The sequence below is a fragment of the Lytechinus variegatus genome, chromosome 7, assembly GCF_018143015.1.
Source record: "Lytechinus variegatus isolate NC3 chromosome 7, Lvar_3.0, whole genome shotgun sequence".
In the NCBI taxonomy this organism is placed as follows: Eukaryota; Metazoa; Echinodermata; class Echinoidea; order Temnopleuroida; family Toxopneustidae; genus Lytechinus; species Lytechinus variegatus.
In genome coordinates this window covers 34,739,107-34,758,589 of record NC_054746.1, presented here as the reverse complement: position 1 = coordinate 34,758,589, position 19,483 = coordinate 34,739,107, and positions in this window count along the sequence as shown.

Genomic DNA, 19,483 nt, shown 5'->3' with positions numbered 1-19,483 from the left:
AAATCTACTTTCCTCTAAGACTTTTGCTGCATTACCAGCTTCAATTTTTAAGAAAAAAAATCTTTAAAAATCTATTCATTGATATCCTAAACTCAATGTGAGATTTGAAAAAATAAAAAGAACATTAACAACACGTTACTGATTTCAATTTTTGTTCACTTTACAAACAAAAATCAAGGGACCTGGTATGTGTAGTAATAAAAGCTGTTTTTATTTTAACAATTTTTTTTCAAATCCTGGTAATGCATTTCTAATCTTATAAAAGCATATGGACATATTCTCTCCATAAATTCTGCGAAACAGCAACGCTAGTATTAGCAGAGTGATAACAAATACTGGTAACTGTTTTTACTCCTCTGACTTTTCTCAAACCAAATTCATGCCAGATCTGCCCAATTCAAGAAAAGAAAAGTTATTGAAGAACCCTGTTTCCATTAGCTCATGTTAATGGGTGGTTGGAATATGACTGTGAAACTTGGCATACCATATCTGTGAATTGAACAGCAAAACAAGGCAAAAGCAATTTTGTGTCTCGCCCACGTATAAAAATAACCAGAAATATCGTGATTCGCGAGGGCATGCAACAGAATTGTATCAACACTTCATTATAATATGACTGGGATGGAATAACACTTGCCTTAAGAGCCTTGCATGTAAACTTTAATGTTGACCTGAAAATGACCTTTGACCTTATCATGTGACCTCCGACTGCAGCATAACATGCAGGTCCCCCAAGTCCATCTACCATCCAAGTTTGGTTGAAAAGCACTTTACGGTTGCGGAGTTAGGTAAGGTTGACCTGAAAATGACCTTTGACCTTATCGTGTGATCTCCAACTGCAGCATAACATGCAGGTCCCCCAAGTCTATCCACCATCCAAGTTTGGTTGAAAAGTGACTTACGGTTGCAGAGTTAGGTGTCATAAGAGAGTCTTGCATGTAAACTTTAACGTTGACCTAAAAATGACCTTTGACCTTACCATGATGTTACCTTTAACTGCAGCATAACATGCAGGTCCCCCAAGTCCATCTACCATCCAAGTTTGGTTGAAAAGCACCTTACGGTTGTGGAATTATGTGTCATTAGATTTGTGACGGACGGACGACAGACGACATTTGGATCCCTAAGTCTCGCCTTCATCTCTGGTGGGCGAGACAAAAAAATAGTTGAATATCATCAATAAATCACCCTTGGCCAAACTGCAGTGCTTCTAAAACTGTAATTTTTTACCATCTTTACAAAAAAATGTTTGTCTTGAGTGTGAAATCTAGAGAAGGAATACAAGAAATAACTCTCTCATAGCTTATGTTGGTCTTGAGCAATTTATGACTGGCTTAATTCCTCTACATAAGAATCAGAGGGGTATTTCTTAACTCAGGCTAATTGGAACAAGGCCTCAAAGGAAACCCTGATAACACTATCCTGAATCCTATATCATTAAAAAGCTCCATGATGGTTATTAATGAATGAATACAAACTTTTCCTCTTCCGCTGATTGTAAGCAAATGAAGAATCAAACGGATGAAGCTGCTTCCTGTCTTAATTGACAATTTATCTGCTGAGGTGAGAGGCAAAAGGCTCTTAGCACAGATGCACTGTTAAACTGTCATATGATTAGACTTCTTAATGGGCAGCTCTACATTATTTTTATTTTTGGCTGCTTAGGATGCTCATTATGCACTTTAGTACAGTAACTGAAAAGAACAATAATACAAATCTTGCTTAGCCAACCAATGTACTTCCCTAAATTGTGCAACTTTTTGGTGTAAACATTCAAGCAAACCATTCAAATACAAACAGGCACGCATGGGGTAAATGGTCCAGACAAATTAACTTTTGCTCTTGATGTAAAGTGGTGCAACATTCATGAAAATTAATCTATTGACCAATAAATCATCTTATTTGCATAAGCTTAATATTTGTAACTGGGAGTGGGCGGAGGCTAGGGGGCAGAAATGTTATCATTCGAAACATCTGCTGTAAAAAAAATATTAATAATAAGTTAGCAATCTTTAGCAACTTCTCTTATATGCTTTTCACACTGTACTTTTTGTCCTAAATTGGTGGGGCTAAGGGGGGGGGTCTTAGCCCCACCAATTTCCCAGGGTTAAGCTTAGCCCACTTCGTTTTCACACTACGTTTTAGCAAAGTGGGCTAGCACGGTAAATAGTACAGTACTATCTGGCCCTGCAAAAAAGCAGGGTTAGCCGGCTTATTGTGGTGCTAGCACCACAATTGCGGTGCTAAGAGATGCAGTGTGAAAACGAAACAGGGCTAAGGAAAGTGGGGCTAAGCATTTACCAATCACAGAAGTCGAATTGCACGTTAATCACGCTCTGTATGGTAAAATCATCAGTATTCACGAGCTGAGGGATAGTCCGGGGTTAAGGCATTAACCACCGTTTAGCAGATAGTATGGGGTTAAGAAAGACAGTGTGAATCGAAAAAAAAGATAGTATGGGGTTAAGAAAGACATTGTGAATCGAAAAAAGATAGTATGGGGTAAAGGATAGTCCGGGGTTAAGGATAGTATGGGGTTAAGGAAATGCAATGTGAAAAGCATATAATAAAAAAAAATACACAACTGGTCAAAGATGGTAATCATATGACAAATTCTGACAATAACACAATCATGGTATTCCCTTCTTGCTCTTCATAGAGATGATTGACATGATGTATTGGGAATAGAAGGGAACCTGGAAATAAGATGATTGACATGATGTATTGGGAATAGAAGGGAACCTGGAAATACTGATGGAAGAGGAAGAGAAGAAAGGTTGTCAAATTTTGAGGAAATCATCAGAGAGAAAGATGCTACTGTTATGGTGTGATTCAAGGTGACACTCACACATGGTGTTCTGTTCAACAACATGACAACAGCAGAAAGTATAGATTTATTTCAGTATTATCAACCAATTATCTTGTCTGTATTTGACTCTTTATCTTTCTTATTCTGCATTTCTATCACTCTTTAAATTTTTACGTACATTTCAACATGCCTTGAACCATCATGGACCCGATTGTGCTTGTTACTTTTTTCATTGTTATACTTTGTTCATCATTTGTATACTGCTTTTCTTCGAAATAAAGAAATTATTACAAATCACTAAGCCAGGGAATTATTTCATAATAGAACTATGCCAACTGAAGTTCTTTGAGAAAGTCTGTCTTATTTTCCTTCTTCACATACCTGTGATATAATATCATCAGCACCAGTATCAGAGGTGAATGCATGAATATGAATCTCATTGAAATATGAAAACCCACTGGAAATAGGTCAGCATGCTTGAATGTGATCAGAACCACCAAAGGGCAAGGAAACTCATAACGTTGGGCATCGTTTTCTTATGTTAGGGTGGGAAATTACCAATGATCGTTATGTCCCAATATGTCTGGCTAGTCAATTCCCACAAGACTTTTTTCTGACTTTTTTATGTGTTTCATCCAGTCTTGTAACAGGTAAAATAGCTGCCAAATTTATAATCTACCTTTTATTATGCTATATGACATTTCAGAAGTAAACATTAAAAAAAGATTACACAAACAAGTCCCTAGACTATCAAAATCTAATCAAGAATTTTGATTGGAAGGCATTGAAAAGACATTGATCTTATCTAATTTGCAAACAATTTGTTGAAACTTAAAATGCAATTAATTAAAGGTCTGATTGTAAAGACTATAACCTCATTAATTACCAGGGGAAACTGGTGTTCAATTTATGAGTGTGAGGATGATTTGATCAGTTACCTTCTCATCGTGTGACATCCTTCCTGCCAATGATAACATCAGTTACGAGAGCATCTAATTTATTAAGGTTTCAACAAATTGTCACTACTAATAACAATATCTTAAATCTATAAACCTGTGAAAATAACCAGCGCATGAATAGAGTCAGCGTATAAATAGAGAAGAACAACAACAAAACACCATCTTCTCCTCTTTTCAATTCCAATTCAAAGTATTTGAAATTTTTCCTCAGTTCTGCTGTTCTCTATTCCATATGTTTGACATGAAGCATTCTCTAACTTCTTTCCTTTCTTGTTTTTTTCTTTCCCACTGACCACCTTCAATTCTTCCCTTCTCTCCTTTCCCACCCATTTCTTCTCTCCTTTGCCTACTTTGTTTTTCCTCCTTCCTCGCATTCCTTCTCCAATTTTCCTTTCTCTTTCTTTCTTTTGATCTCTCCTTCTATCATGCATGCCTTGTGATGAATCATTGAATAACATTTCCATACAACAATATCAAATATAAAAATATTCCATGAATATCATGTAATTACTTCTATCGGAAAAAATCAGCCAACTGAAAAAAATATATACCAGTGAATTTCCATCTCTTTACATCAAAGCAATTAAGAATACATTTAATTCCTTTCCAAACCATTCTTTGCATCTACAAAATATTTACAGTACACAATGTTTATTTTGAATAAAATATCAAACTGGGCATTGTATCTTTTCAAACTAGGACAGGTTCACTTGAACAGAATGCTACTTGAAGACAGATGATTCCACCTTCAAATGGGATAAAAATCACTTCATAAGCTCTCACAAAAGGTCAAGAATACTTTCCCAGATCGAAAAAAGTAAAAAAGGCCAATCTCCCTGAGAAATCCACTTGATTTTCCTGCAATCAGAAAATAATGCTTTCATCTTTTTGCCTGAATCTTAATGTGGATTTGGTTGGATAGCTAATAGCCTAACCTATGAATCAGGATTTTCTCTTCAACTTCAACTTCGGGGTACTCATCAACCCAAAAGGCATAAAGTACAAAGAACAAATGGTTTATCTCTTCTTCCTGTCTCCATAAGTTCTATCAATACCAATCATATAAACACGTTTTATCACCATTTACAAGGTTTTTTTTTGTATTGGACTTATTTTGATAACCTCTGTTCATGAAATGGTAATATAGTAAAAGTCAAATAATTATTTGTTACTTAAATCTGACACAAGCATATGGGCTATTCCACGGTTACTCACATTACATTTGCAGACACCTTGACTCATACTTGGAGCTGTAACTCCAGTATTATTGATAGGAACTAAACATCTTTTTATCACAACAAAGTACACAGTCTGACTATCCTTTGTATAAAAACAAAACTTGGGAAATTTTATTATGCTCCTGGCAAATCTTTGGAATATGTCGGTTACTCACGTTACATGATTTGGACATGCAAAAAATGAAAAGCCGACATAAGTGAAAAGTCTCCTCATACAAGGCTTTTATGAAAGTTGATTATATCCATTTCAAAGAAGTATATTAGGGAGACAAACTTTGTATATAATCAAAAAAATAAAGAACATACTGTATGGTTTTTACATAGGATGCAGATAATATGGTTACTCACGTTACATTTTGTCCATGTATGGTTAACAACACACATGTCATTAAAAATTCAATAATGTGTGTAAAATTCATTGCTAGAAACATCAAAACGAAATTTTCGGCGTGATCGTGCGGCCAATGGCCGAGATCTCAAGGGGGGCCTGGGAGGCCCCCCCCCCCCGGCCATATCAGCTCCCAAAAATACCCGGCCTAGATAGGGTTACAGGTAAGGGCATTCAATGTGTTGTTGGAACACTCTTTAAAGTTTGGTTAATCGAAACCAAGTCTTACTAATGCACTCTCGCATTGTGAATACTTCTACTAATATTCAATTTTTTGTGTGATTGTATGACCACTGATATTTTGATGAACAAAGAGTCACATCAAAGAGGTGTACCCTCATTTTGCTTTTAATTAATCAAAAATAACTTCACAACTCACCATGAGACTTAAAACTTGACATCCCACAGAAAATGTTACTTAACTGAATAATTTTTACTGGTGACTTACATTACATGATGGTTACTCCCGTGACAAAGTTACTCACGTTACAGTTTTTCTTCATCATTTTTATAAAAAAATTGTACTTTTTAATGATTTTGATAGTCATCACTGTGTCAAAGATTGTTTGAAGGAAGAGAATTTAAAATCCCACCAATTAACTGTGAAGAATTTTTCTCTCAGAAAACAAAGTCATTTTTTTCGGTTACTCACGTTACATCACCTGAGCAGGTTGCAATATTCATTTTTGAATGAGTACTACAAATTTACTTGAAAAGCTGTTGTGTATTTTAAGTAATTTGACTCTTCTAAACTTCAGAAATATATAAAGTGGTATGTTGTTGCAATAACAAAATGGTAATAAGGTATATTTCATTTTTCACTATTTTTCTTGTATTTTGGTACAGAATGGAAGACACAACTTTTGACCATTTTTTTCCAAAGTACACATATGAAAATAAACTTTTTATTTCTTGTTCCTGAAATTATCATGTATGAAGGACATAAAGTATTACAAATTTCAAGAAAATATTGAATTTGAATTTTTAAGCTCATGTCCACCAACCTGTGGAATTACCCATATACAAATAATCTTTTCCTTGCAAAGCTAAATTTTGATTTGCACAGATCTATTCGGTCATGTACATGTATGTACTTCCATAATTGGAATAAAAAAGCCCTTGGTTTATAACACTTCATCAACAAACCTCTGTGAAAAAAAATATATTAAAACAAATCAGAAAAAAAATATAGACTCAAGGTGACCTCTAATTTTGACTTTCCATACCTGGCCCTACCCATGTTTTGTGGTCAAACCAAAATTAGTCTTTTCCTCTTTGATTATCAAAGCTCAGATTAATATCAATTGGGAAGGTTTTTCTTTAAAATCCATGGCTTATCCAAAACCTTGGAACCAACACGTGTTAGTATATATACATTTGAGGGTAACTGTAATGCTCTATGGTTATTTTTTGCTAAGTGCAAGCCTTGGAAGGTATATTGATTACTAAGAATAAACTATTAATAATAGATTGAAATGTTTTTAAAGTAAAAATATAGATCGAAACTTATATTACTTATATCATTACAATAAATTTCATTTATAATTTCCTTAAGGGAGAGGTTATATTTTAACACTATGGAGAAAAAGTGGTCAAACATAAATATGGCACTGACCAAATTTTAAAAGTTTAAGGTTGAGGATTAATCTAATCACTTACTTCAAAGTAGCCAATAATGTCCTCCCAACTTAGACATGAAAGACCTTACATAAGTTCAACCCTTGACTCTGAATATATTTAGCTTAGTCCTTGAATCTTTGAGTGAAACAGACCCTTCTTAAACCTTCCTAAATAACATCGGAAAATAAAATTCCTTTTCTTAATTCAAAATATAATTTCTTCATCATAAAGTTTGCTATTGAAGAAAAACTACTTGTAAAATGTACAAGATGGCAAGCATACAGAAAATTACATGATGAAACTTTCAGATTATGAAAATATAATCTAAATTCTTTTATATGGCAAACCTTTAAAAAATGGTAATTTGTGCAGGAAAATCATGTCATGTTAAATGTTTAGTTATATGAAAACATCTGGTGCTGCTTAAGGCAAGGGAAGTGACCTTACTTGACCTCATGACCCACATGACCTTGATAATGATTGCATGATGTCTAGCTATTTTCATTAGGTTCTTAATGGGTTTTAATCATGCCTCATTGCAGCATAAAATATAACATTCAGGATATTGGCAAACTTTATGTTTGGTTTAGGATGCTCATAAAAAATAATAATATGAATAAGCATTCATTCACATAATTGATTTGCTTATTCATGCTCTCCTTACTTGCTCAATTTCCTCTGAATTGTTGATAAATTATGCTCTAAAACAGAATGACAATATGAGCAAATATTCTAATCATATTGCAATTCTTTGTTAAAGTCATTTTCCTATAGATCCATATTTCTTTAATAATCTCATTTCTTTTTAAACAATAATAAGATGAATCACTTTACCATATTCCAATCATCTGAATAACAATCCCTTCCTCCTAAATTAAATTAATACAGTCTTGTTTTACAATGATTCATTGAAGAAAAATTAAAATAGCAACATTTTGAAATTCACTACATAAAAACGAGAAATTATTTGAAGAAATTCATCTAATTTACTTGAATATTTCTATAAGCATTGAACTTCCTGATCAAAATAAGAACAAAAATGTAATTTGTCAAAAAGGATGTACCTCTATAATCTCATTGTCATAAAAGCAATGTTAAATTATTGGAATATGTCCACAGAGAGGTCAGAAGTTAAATGCTTTTGGGGGAATCATTTTTCATGTAATGATAAACATTTGTGTTGCCAAACATTGAGCTTTCAAATTCGATTTAGAATCATCAAAATATATGGCAGGTAATAATGCTGAATTGGAGATCGCCAAAATTTGATTTATTACTTTCAGACAAACTTATCTTCCTGCTCAAGACGGGAAGCTTAACAATAAAATGACAAATTAATTTGATGAATCAGAATGAAAGACAGGTATTTCAAACATATTTCTCCCCCTCTTTATGGGGATGGTTGAACTTGAGATACCATTTCTGAAGTTCAGCACAAAAAAATTATCCATAAAACTACAAAAGTTTGTTCAAAAATTAGAATAACATTACAATTAATATTTTTTGTCAGAAATGTATTATCCCCACAAAGGAATTGCTCCAGGGGGCAGCAAAGATGTTTTTACAGTAGGGGAATTCATATTTCTAAAATGTCTTTTATTTCAAGAAGGGTGTATAGCCAGACCACATGGCCCAAACAATCTTGGATACACTTTACTAGGTATATTGCACTCTCTCAGTGATGATTTGAGTTTACTTTTAAATTAAATTACCATTTGAAAACTTAATTTTCAAATCTGGTGAAGGATGATAAAAAGCTACAAATATTATAATCCTTACATTTTTAGACTATGCCATGCTTGAGAAGCAGATTTATATAAAAAAGATAATGTTTATTTTGATTGGGCAAATGATGAAAGAAAATTTCAAAGCAAAATAACAAAACTTATCAAATATAAAACATCTATTACTTCACACCTTTCACATCACAATTGTTTTATGGCAAACACATTCATATAATCTAGTAATGAATTGAAAGTTTGACATTCATTTTTTTGTGGGGGGGGGGGGCTTTACCTAAATGTAAATTAGGCTTTGACATCTATCCACAGATCATTTCCCTATTGTTAATTTTTTTGGATGGCTTTTCTTTTTAGGTCTATGGTGAACTTTACCAAAGAGAATAGAGACTACCCTTTCAACTTTTTAAAGTAAATTTACCCGACCTGTTGAGGAAAGCCAGGATCTCCCTCAGGAAATTAACCTGCCAAGGAAAATTCTTATAAGCTTGATTAGAAACATGATAGCTACAAGGCTTTTTGCCAGTGAAATTGTCAGTTTTACTATATTACCCCTTTCATACTGTGCCTTTCCCTGGTAAAGTTCGCCTGCGAAGGGGAAAGTGTCCAGTATGAAAGGTACACAGAGGAACCTTCCCAGCGAACCTCTCCACATCTTGAGGTGCAGAACTTACTTCCGCCTGACCAAATCAGCCGTCGACTTTCGCCGGGGAAGAGATGTCAGTGCAAAAGGGTACCTTCACCGGGGAAGTGAGGAATGCGTGCTGCAGAATTTTGCCGGGGAAAAATGAAGAGGCCAGTTTAAAAGGGGTATATATGTCTTCAAAAGCGATCAGGAGGTGTTGTAAACTTATCAATTACCTTATATTTTTACACTTCTTCTTTTTTTCATCACACTAATAATTCATGATCACATTAACCATTACAACTTTATCAAAGAGATAAGCGTATTTCAATTTGAGACAGGGATACGCTTGGAAGGACACTTTGATGAGGTTGTATTTGGTGTTATTTACCATCAAATAAGGAATGATTTCCAAAGGAATTTACACTGTCAGAGAAGCAAGTCAAATAAATTTACAGGTCACAGTAATGAGATTCATTTGGAAAAGAAAACCATAAGGAAAAACAAGTAGGAAGTGAAGAAAGGGAAGGAAATAATGAGATGATGAAACATAATTTTATCTTCATCCCTCTTCAATACATTTCCAACTTGAAATTACCTGTAAACCTACAACTAAACAATTACAACTCAGAAAGCCCCCCCCCCCCTTCCTCCAGCACTGATAGCTGCTTTTTAAACCTTTCAATTATTCTTCGACGCTGCGATCTTTCAATGTCAGAGTGGTCTTCCCATTAAACTAATTATGCTACATTTAACAAGATAGGTTCCAAACTCATCTTTATTATTTAGAAACAAGGTTTGTCCATATTTATGTCCTGGGACCCCTATAGCTAATGTCCTCTTTGAAACAGGGCTGAATAATGAGTTCTTTCCTCCTGCTCTATCTCCTCCCTGTTCTTCTAATTTAACCCTCTGACTCTCCCACTTCAATCTAACCCCCCCCCCCCCGACATATCATTGGCGGTCATCTGAATCGTTGTATCACACATACGACTGTGCAAACCCATTTCAGAGAAAATCAACTTCAAAGTTTACAACGATTTTCACACACTTAGTTCCCCAGCCTTACGACATATTCATTGCTTAAAGGGGAAGTTCACCCTGACAAAAAGTCTATTGTAAAAATAGCAGAAAAAATAATAAAAAATATTGCCTAAGGTTTGAGAAAAATTCATCAAATAATTAAAAAGTTATTGGAATTTCAACTATTTGATTTGTGACGTCATATGCGAGCAGCATTCCTACATAGCGAATGGTAAAAAATCAATGAAATGTCATTTTCTCAGAAAATTGAAAATGGTTTTCGCTGTAACTTTTGTATATCAATAGACAAATCATTTCATACCCGATCATGAAAAGAAAACAAGATTAAGTCATCAGGAACCATACAAAATTTGAAATTCATACATTTTATATTACATAACACATGGGGCAGCTGCTCGTTTATGACGTCACAACGTCACAACGTCACAAATCCAAAATTTTGAACTCTAATAACTTTCTTACTCTTTAACGGATTTTCCTCAAACCTTCACCAATATTTTTTACTATTTTTTCTGCTATTTTCACAACAAAGTTTTCTTCAGGGTGAACTTCCCCTTTAACAAATAAATAATTGGAAAGACCAAGAAAATTGCTTGACATTGGAATCTTTATTTTTACACAAAAGTAAGGATCCGAGAAAATACGGCAAAAGAGCTACATGTATGTAATTTCGGTTTTAACGAATCACATGTTCCATGTACAAAAACGCCATAAGGAAAAAGCGATTCAACATTTTGACTGATATCGCTTTTCACGTGCAAAGTCAGTGCAAATATGATGGTTTGGTTGACCGCATGCATTGAAATCGCAGTCAGTCAAAACGTCATATCGCTCTGTTACAATACACGTTTCCAATGGGATTTGCGCATCTTATTAAAAATTTGTATAGCATCGCCGTGAAAATCCTCTCATATCTCAGTAAAAATAAATTGCTGCCTTAACATTTAGTTATGAATAGAATAGGACTTGTTCTTTTATTTTCTGCAAAAATCTCCAAATTGATTTTTAAAAATCAAAATTGACTGATAAGACTCTTCGGAAGACCGCCAATGATAGGCCTATATTACATGAGCCATGAGCAACGAATAATAATTTTCCTTTAAAATATTTTCAATCAGTGTCTGGGTAAGAAGCTAAAACAAATTGACATCTTGAAGGTTTGGTAAGGGAATGATTTAAGACCAACATGATGCCAAAGTGGACTTCCCTTGTTAACAAATTTTAGAAAACAGGGATCCTTGGCTCATCTCTCTAACCAAATTTGTCCTTAGCTGTCCTGAGAGACCCCCTGCAGCTATTGTCCTCTTTTTGAAATAGGGTCAAATAATGAGTTCTTCCCCCTTCTCTATCTCCTCCCCATTCTTACCATTTAACCCTGTTTCCCTTCCTTCAATTCATTTCCCCTGACATACATTTCATGAGATGCCATAACACTGTAACACAAAGCATAGCATTTGACTTTGATTGCATGACTAAATTCTATGACAAATTGGGTTTGTCTAATGTGAAATTGATAGTTCAAATCATATGAATGATAAATCTCAATGGATAATTATTTCAATTAAACTTTAATTTTCATAATAGTTTCTGGAAATAGACGAGAGGGACTTTTATTAGGATTTGACAAGTGACGAGAGAAGACAACATGCACAAAAGACCAAATATCTCATAAAACCCAAGGTCATTTTTTTTTCGTCCTGTGGCCTGATAAAAACACTAAGTGAAATTGAAAATTTCATAAAAGCTTCTTATTCAAATTAAGGTCTAATTAATGACCCCCCCCCCCACCAACTGCATGCAGGTAAAGCAGCAAAAGGATCTGTTTATGTGCAATATAACCTGCAGTTCCCGCTTTTGCCACTCACTTCCCTTTCCTATGTCCACTCTCATTCTGTCCAGTTCCCTTACAGACTTGACCAGCTTCAGAGGATGTCCAGTCTCACGAGATCTCTAGAGGCATAATCACTTCTCTTAAATCACAAAAAATACCCTTGATAAATCATTCAGGCCTCTAAACATTCTTACATTACCTAAAATCTTAACATAATTTCCTTTTACACTGGAAATATTCCTGCAACATTTGAGAAAATCCTTTGGAAATCACTAGTATTTTACAAATATCTATTTATGTGTGGGGAATTGGAGGATATTACGATATTACTTAGCTTTCACACTGCCAAAAGACCTGGGCGCCATTGCATAAAAGTTACTATTATGGTAACTTTGCCATCCAATGGTAACTTCCCTGAATTCCTTGATTCTGATTGGCTGATGAGCATTGTTACCATGGTAGTTACCATTGGATGCAACTTTGTATATTTTTATATTTTATGGACAATAGATTATGGTACCTCAATTGAGGATAAAAAGAAAAACAAACTTTAATCCACAGGGGCCCAGATAGGCTTAATATCTTGTTGGGCAGATATAATACCTCTAATCGTTCATTTGCAAAAAATATCAGCCCCCCCTACAAACAAGTTTCAGATGCAGAGTATAGGGTTCAAGGTGAAAAAAAAAAAAGCTTGTAAGTTCATCTCCATAAATATTGTTCTAATTTGTAACAGGTAACTGTATACTAAAACACTACTTATTATCATTAAAAAAAAACAATCACAGAAAAAAATCAGACATGAAGATAATTTATCTTCGACTGTAAATCTTAATGATAAATTAGTCATATCACCATCATTTTTTACGAGATTGACCTTAAAATCTGAAGAAAATATACACACTCTCATAAAATTTACTGGTCATGAAACTTTGTTTTAGTACCAGTCCACTTCAAACAGAATTTCATGTTGGCAGCCTAAACACTTCCTCAAGTTCCTTATATACCCAACAAAATATTAATCCCTGCTTATAAAAGCACTTGACATTAATCAAACAAGCAACAACAAAAACTTCCTCCTACACATTCTACATTTATAAATGCACACAGTTCATATTATAAAAAATCGAAAATGCAATGACGTCTTTTTTATGTCAAACTGAAAGAGCGTTGCACTTGAAAAATGTTGAAAAGTGCAAAATACCAGTTTCATCCGCAATCATTCAATATTTTGTATTTCAATTCAATATACAATACTTCATCATAGACAGTCCAAGAATTATTGACCCCTGTTACATCTGAGAGATTCCCTACCTCGGGCCGGCCCGGGGCCTACCTCGGGTCGGAAAGAAATCAGATGTAAACATCCCAAACCTACCTCGGGCCACCTTTTAGCGAACCTACCCGAGACCACATCCAGAGGTAGTCTCGGGTAGGTATCGGGCCGGCCCCGGTCCACCGATTCGTAGATGTAAACGCACACAAGCTTTCGAACCTATCTCGGTCCGTTCGCCAGCTGTCAAATTACGTCATAGCACGCGCTATCCCCTCCCCAGCCCCGTCGTTCTTCGATTGTTTTTGCGGCATGCGACATGTGAACTGTGATTGATAAATTCTTTGATTTGAGTGAAAAGAAGCATTTTAAACGTATCTTTTTCAAGTCGATCATATCTTCAACGACTGCTGAGATCATCAGCATTCTTTCAGAATCTCGGGTAACTTCAATTAGCGCGCGCGAATTATTCGGAGCCTAGATCGAGAGCGCCTTTTAAAGGTGTCAGCAATCGGATGCCGCTCGAAACAGTACAGATAGGGCGATAGGGGAGGGAATGAACACTGTGATGTAAACAGACCACATTTCGGACTCGGTCCGTTCGCGAAGCTAATCCACCAATAATCCAGTCAAGGTTGCAAGTGGACTCGGTCGGGTCTCGGGTAGGAAACTTTCAGATGTAACAGGGGTCTTATTGTTATGAGTTAGACACTATGGTCCGTATTCTGAAGTAGGGTTTAATTTAAACTCTTGTTTAAAGTAGTGGTTTATCTATGTATAGCCAATAATGGCATAAATCTTTAACAGTTTTCAATTTCAATGTTCAATTTCAAGCAGCTCATTTTTCTCTCAAATCATTCTAAACTGTTTCGGAAGGATAAATAAGATAGGTTTCTATACCATTCACGAGTTAGGAAAGAGCCCAGTAAACATAAGAAACCTACAATGCAAGGACAATTTTGACATTTTTGGCTTTCTATAATTTTAGCACAGAGTTAGACCATGGTCTAAATTAAACCTGACTTCAGAATATAGGCCCAAGCAAACTAATTTGTGTCTTTGATTTCATTTATTATACCTATGATATGTAAATATTGTGATTATGTCTGATTGCAAAACAAATAAAACTCATAATTTAAAAAAACCTAATAATTAGTATAAACTAATTTGATGGAATAAATTATTGCCAAGTTATGAATTATATATTATTAATTTAGAATAGATATAATTCTTAAATACTACAGCAAATTTTCTTGCTAATTTAAAGAACTTAAGGCGCTGTCACACCTTGGCGTTTTAGACAGCGTATGCCCGACGTATCAAAATTTCTCTAAAACGTCGGCATACGCTGAACTTTGTTGTTGTTTTTTTCAACTCTGGGCGTATACTTAGCGTATTCATAACGAGTTGGACGTACACATAACGTATTAGTAACTTATATCGAACGCTTCGTTAACTTATAAGTAACGTATTCCAACGAATGGTTAGCGTATTGCTGGCGTACACAACTTATGCCCTACGATAGCCTAACTTAAGGCGCTGTCACACGTTGGCGTTTTAGACAGCGTATGCCCGACGTATGAGGAATTTGGCGAATACGCTGGCGTACGTCGAATACGTTACGGGTAAGTTTTGCATACGTTGAGAGTACGCTAAAACACGCTGGTATACGTCGTCATACGGCGAGGTCGTCGAAAAATTTTGTGCATGCACAAAATTTTTCGACGTATGCCAGCGCATGGCTCATACGTCCCGCATACGCGGGCCATAAGTTGTAGGCAAGTTACGCGATCGTTGATACACGTTGACACACGTTACTCGTAAGTTACTCATAAGTCGATGTACGTCGAGATAATGTCCAGCGTACCCTAAAACTTACTTCTAACCTATGAGTAACGTGCTTTGAACGTATGTGTAACTTAACTCCAACGTATATTGACGTATGAAGACGTGCTCCGGATGACCACAAAACTTACTGAACATGTTTATAACTTACAGCTACCGTATAATGGCGTATTGACAACGTTTATAGGAATTGGTATACAAAGGTGGGGTTCACAGGAGTTTTCTTCGGCATGGCGGTGGTGTTGATACGGTGATGTATCGTGCGGTTATGATTTGAATAGTCGAGGGCAGCCTTTTTATAGGCTATGACACGTGTTCGTCAGCGACACGCTGCCGCGCGCTATGCGTAAGTTAGGCTATCGTAGGGCATAAGTTGTGTACGCCAGCAATACGCTAAGTATTCGTTGGAATACGTTACTTATAAGTTAACGAAGCGTTCGATATAAGTTACTAATACGTTATGTATACGTCCAACTCGTTATGAATACGCTAAGTATACGCCCAGAGTTGAAAAAAAATCAAAGTTCAGCGTATGCCGACGTTTTAGAGAAATTTTGATACGTCGGGCATACGCTGTCTAAAACGCCAAAGTGTGACACCACCTTTACGCATAGCGCGCGGCAGCGTATCGCTGACGAACACGTTCGTAGCCTAAAAAAATGCTGCCGCTCGACTATTCAAATCATAACCGCACGATACATCACCGTATCAACACCACCGCCATGCCGAAGAAAACTCCTGTGAACCCCACCTTTATATACCAATTCCTATAAACGTTGTCAATACGCCATTATACGGTAGCTGTAAGTTATAAACATGTTCAGTAAGTTTTGTGGTCATCCGGAGCACGTCTTCATACGTCAATATACGTTGGAGTTAAGTTACACATACGTTCAAAGCACGTTATAGGTTAGAAGTAAGTTTTAGGGTACGCTGGACATTATCTCGACGTACATCGACTTATGAGTAACTTACGAGTAACGCGTGTCAACGTGTATCAACGATCGCGTAACTTGCCTACAACTTATGACCCGCGTATGCGAGACGTATGAGCCATACGCTGGCATACGTCGAAAAATTTTGTGCTTGCACAAAATTTTTCGACGACCTCGCCGTATGACGGCGTATACCAGCGTGTTTTAGCGTACTCTCAACTTATGCAAAACTTACCCGTAACGTATTCGACGTACGCCAGCGTATTCGCCAAATTCCTCATACGTCGGGCATACGCTGTCTAAAACGCCAAGGTGTGACAGCGCCTTTAGGGATCAATCTTATCAGAGTTCCAAATTTCTGTTAACATGGAGCTAAGAGAGTACAGAGCATAAAGTCAAATGTAATGAATTATTTCAATAGCATTCCAAATGCTAATTGCAGGTGAATTTATTAAATTCAATTTTGAATATTATTTTTACTTAACAACTACTTTGTAGTAAAAAAATACATACACATTCAAAATTGCATGAAAAAGAGATATTTGCTTTGCAGACATTAGGTTTGATGCCAAACATTAAAAAGAAAACATTCTGAATAATGTAAATGTCTTCTTGACAGTCTAGCAAATATCTCCAAACGAAGCGGCAAGACAGAGATGAAGCGCTTTTCAAGACAGTTCATGATAGGAAGAAAATTGGTAACATTACACTTGTCCCTTGCAATATGTCATCCACTTTATTTCAATAGATATCGTTGTTAGCCACCCCAGGATGATCAATCCTGTATGTTGGTTTTATCTGGATGTATCCCTACACTGACTCAAAGGTATAGTCTTGATGATTTATCATTCTTTATGGTGTCTTTCCTGTTTCTTATGTCCTGTGCCTACCCACACTCCTCCTTCCCCCACATCCTACTCTCTCACCTTTTTCATTTCTTGAGCAAAATATGCAACATTTCTGCTTAAGTTGTTTCTGATTCTTTATTACCTTCATATTTTTCTATCTTCCTTCTTCCCCTAAAAAATGTGGATCCCTATCCATGAAATAGAATTTTATGATAAACATTTTTCTTACCTGATTTATAATCAACAGCGATCAGGAGTGAATGCATCAGGGAGGATAATATGCAAGACAGAGATAAAAAAGAAACAAAGAAATATGTAAAACAATGTTATTATTTCAAATTCAGTTTCAAAATGACATGATGTTCATATACAAAACAAATTATTCACAGAATTTTACAAATACACATAGAATACAATATATTGTTGAATTATGTAAAACAATTTTAAAGCAGATTTTCATATCTCAGTAAAAAAATATGTTGAATCCTAATATATCAATTGGCCCTTCAAAATTAAATATGATCTATACAATACAGTCAACCTTCCAAAAGGAAAACAAAATTATATAAAAAATTAGAAGTCACCAGTGGCAGATCTAACTTTTTGCTAAGAGGGGGGTTTGAAAAGTTGGTTTGACCCAATAATTATGAGATGCGACGTAATGTATCCTATCCCCCCCCCCCCCCAAGAAAAGTCACTGTTCTTCTCGTGCGACTCTTGTAAACAGGGAAGGGGTGTTGAGTTTGATCCCACACTCCCTTTTAAATTATTTTTAAGGAGCCCGAGGTGGGGGTTAGGGTTATACCCTTAACACCCCCCCCCCCCCCCCGATCCGCCACTGGTTACTGATATTACATTCAAGTAAAAACTTCAGATAAACAAATAATGATCTACCATAAAGAGTATAAGGTCATGTCATAATATATCAACTTCAAGGTGATCACAACCTAGTTTTAAAATGGACATATTCAGTGAAACTTGAACAACTCACTTTTATCACAACTTCTATGGAATAATAAGTCACGTTGCATAATGGACATAGAACTGGCCAAAGCCCATCACATATTCAACATAAGCAGATTGGGTCCAGATAGCAGTAACTTTGTTCATTTTGGTCAAGTTTATAAAACTGCATGCTATTCATTAATATACCACTCGCTTGATAAAAAGAGGCAAACTACGTAAGATATCCTTTGTCTTAGCAAAACTTGACGAGACATTAAATGTGTCATTGTATATAGAACTGAATTTATGAGTTTAATCAACCCTACAAGTAACATCATAAATGAATAGAAGAGGATATGACCTCTTTCAAATTTTCAAGGCTACTGCATCATCCTTTTAATAATGGATATGTTGGATTAGGACAGAGACATAGATGTGACTATAGGGACTAGGGTATCCAAAGTTACCAGATTGAAGCAATGGTCATTAAGCTTTGATTTTAACTCATATATAAGTCATCTGTGACAGGCAGAAAAGTGATGAGGTCGGATTTGTCTAAATTTCTCAGACCTTGTTTTATTGGCAACATGATCTGACACAAAGATTACAGACAAAATTAGCACTAATGTCATTTTTTATTGTGTTAAAGGGGAATTTCTTCTGAACTAGTTGTCACTGTGATAAACGACAACAAAAATCTAAATCTGGATGATAGAATCTGAAGAGGCTTGGAGGTGAAAGACATTCTGAAGTAGTCAAGGGTCTAGAATGTAAGACTTTGCTGGTACCTGGAATCTAATTGGGCAGAAGTCATTTAATATCGTTCCCTAATTGACTTTTAACATCTGTTGAGATTAATGTGCTCATAAAGAAGAACTGTTTTATTATTGGACATGAGGACATCCTTTCCCCTCAAGGTATCCAATATGTTCCTCATCTGCCAAAAGTAGTCAGTCACTCTTTCAAACAGTATCCCATCTCCCTTTTCTTTACACAGACCATGGAGCTAACAGAGACTTTGATGTCTCAAAACATGTTACAGTAGTCTGAAGGTAAACTTCAAGGTCAAGTCCACCACCAAAAAATGTTGATTTGAATAAAGAGAAAAATCAAACTAGCATAATGCTAAAAATTTCATAAAGATTTGATGTAAATTAAGAAAGTTATGACATTTTCAAGTGTCACTTATTTTTCACAAAACATTGATATTCACATTACTAAGACATGCGAATGAGACAGTCAATGATGTCCCTCACTCAATATTTCTTTTGTTTTTTATCGTTTTAACCATACAATATTTTTAATTTTTTACAGATTTGACAATAAGGACCAACTTATCTGAATCATATAGTATCAAACAATGCTAATTTCACATGTTCAGGGA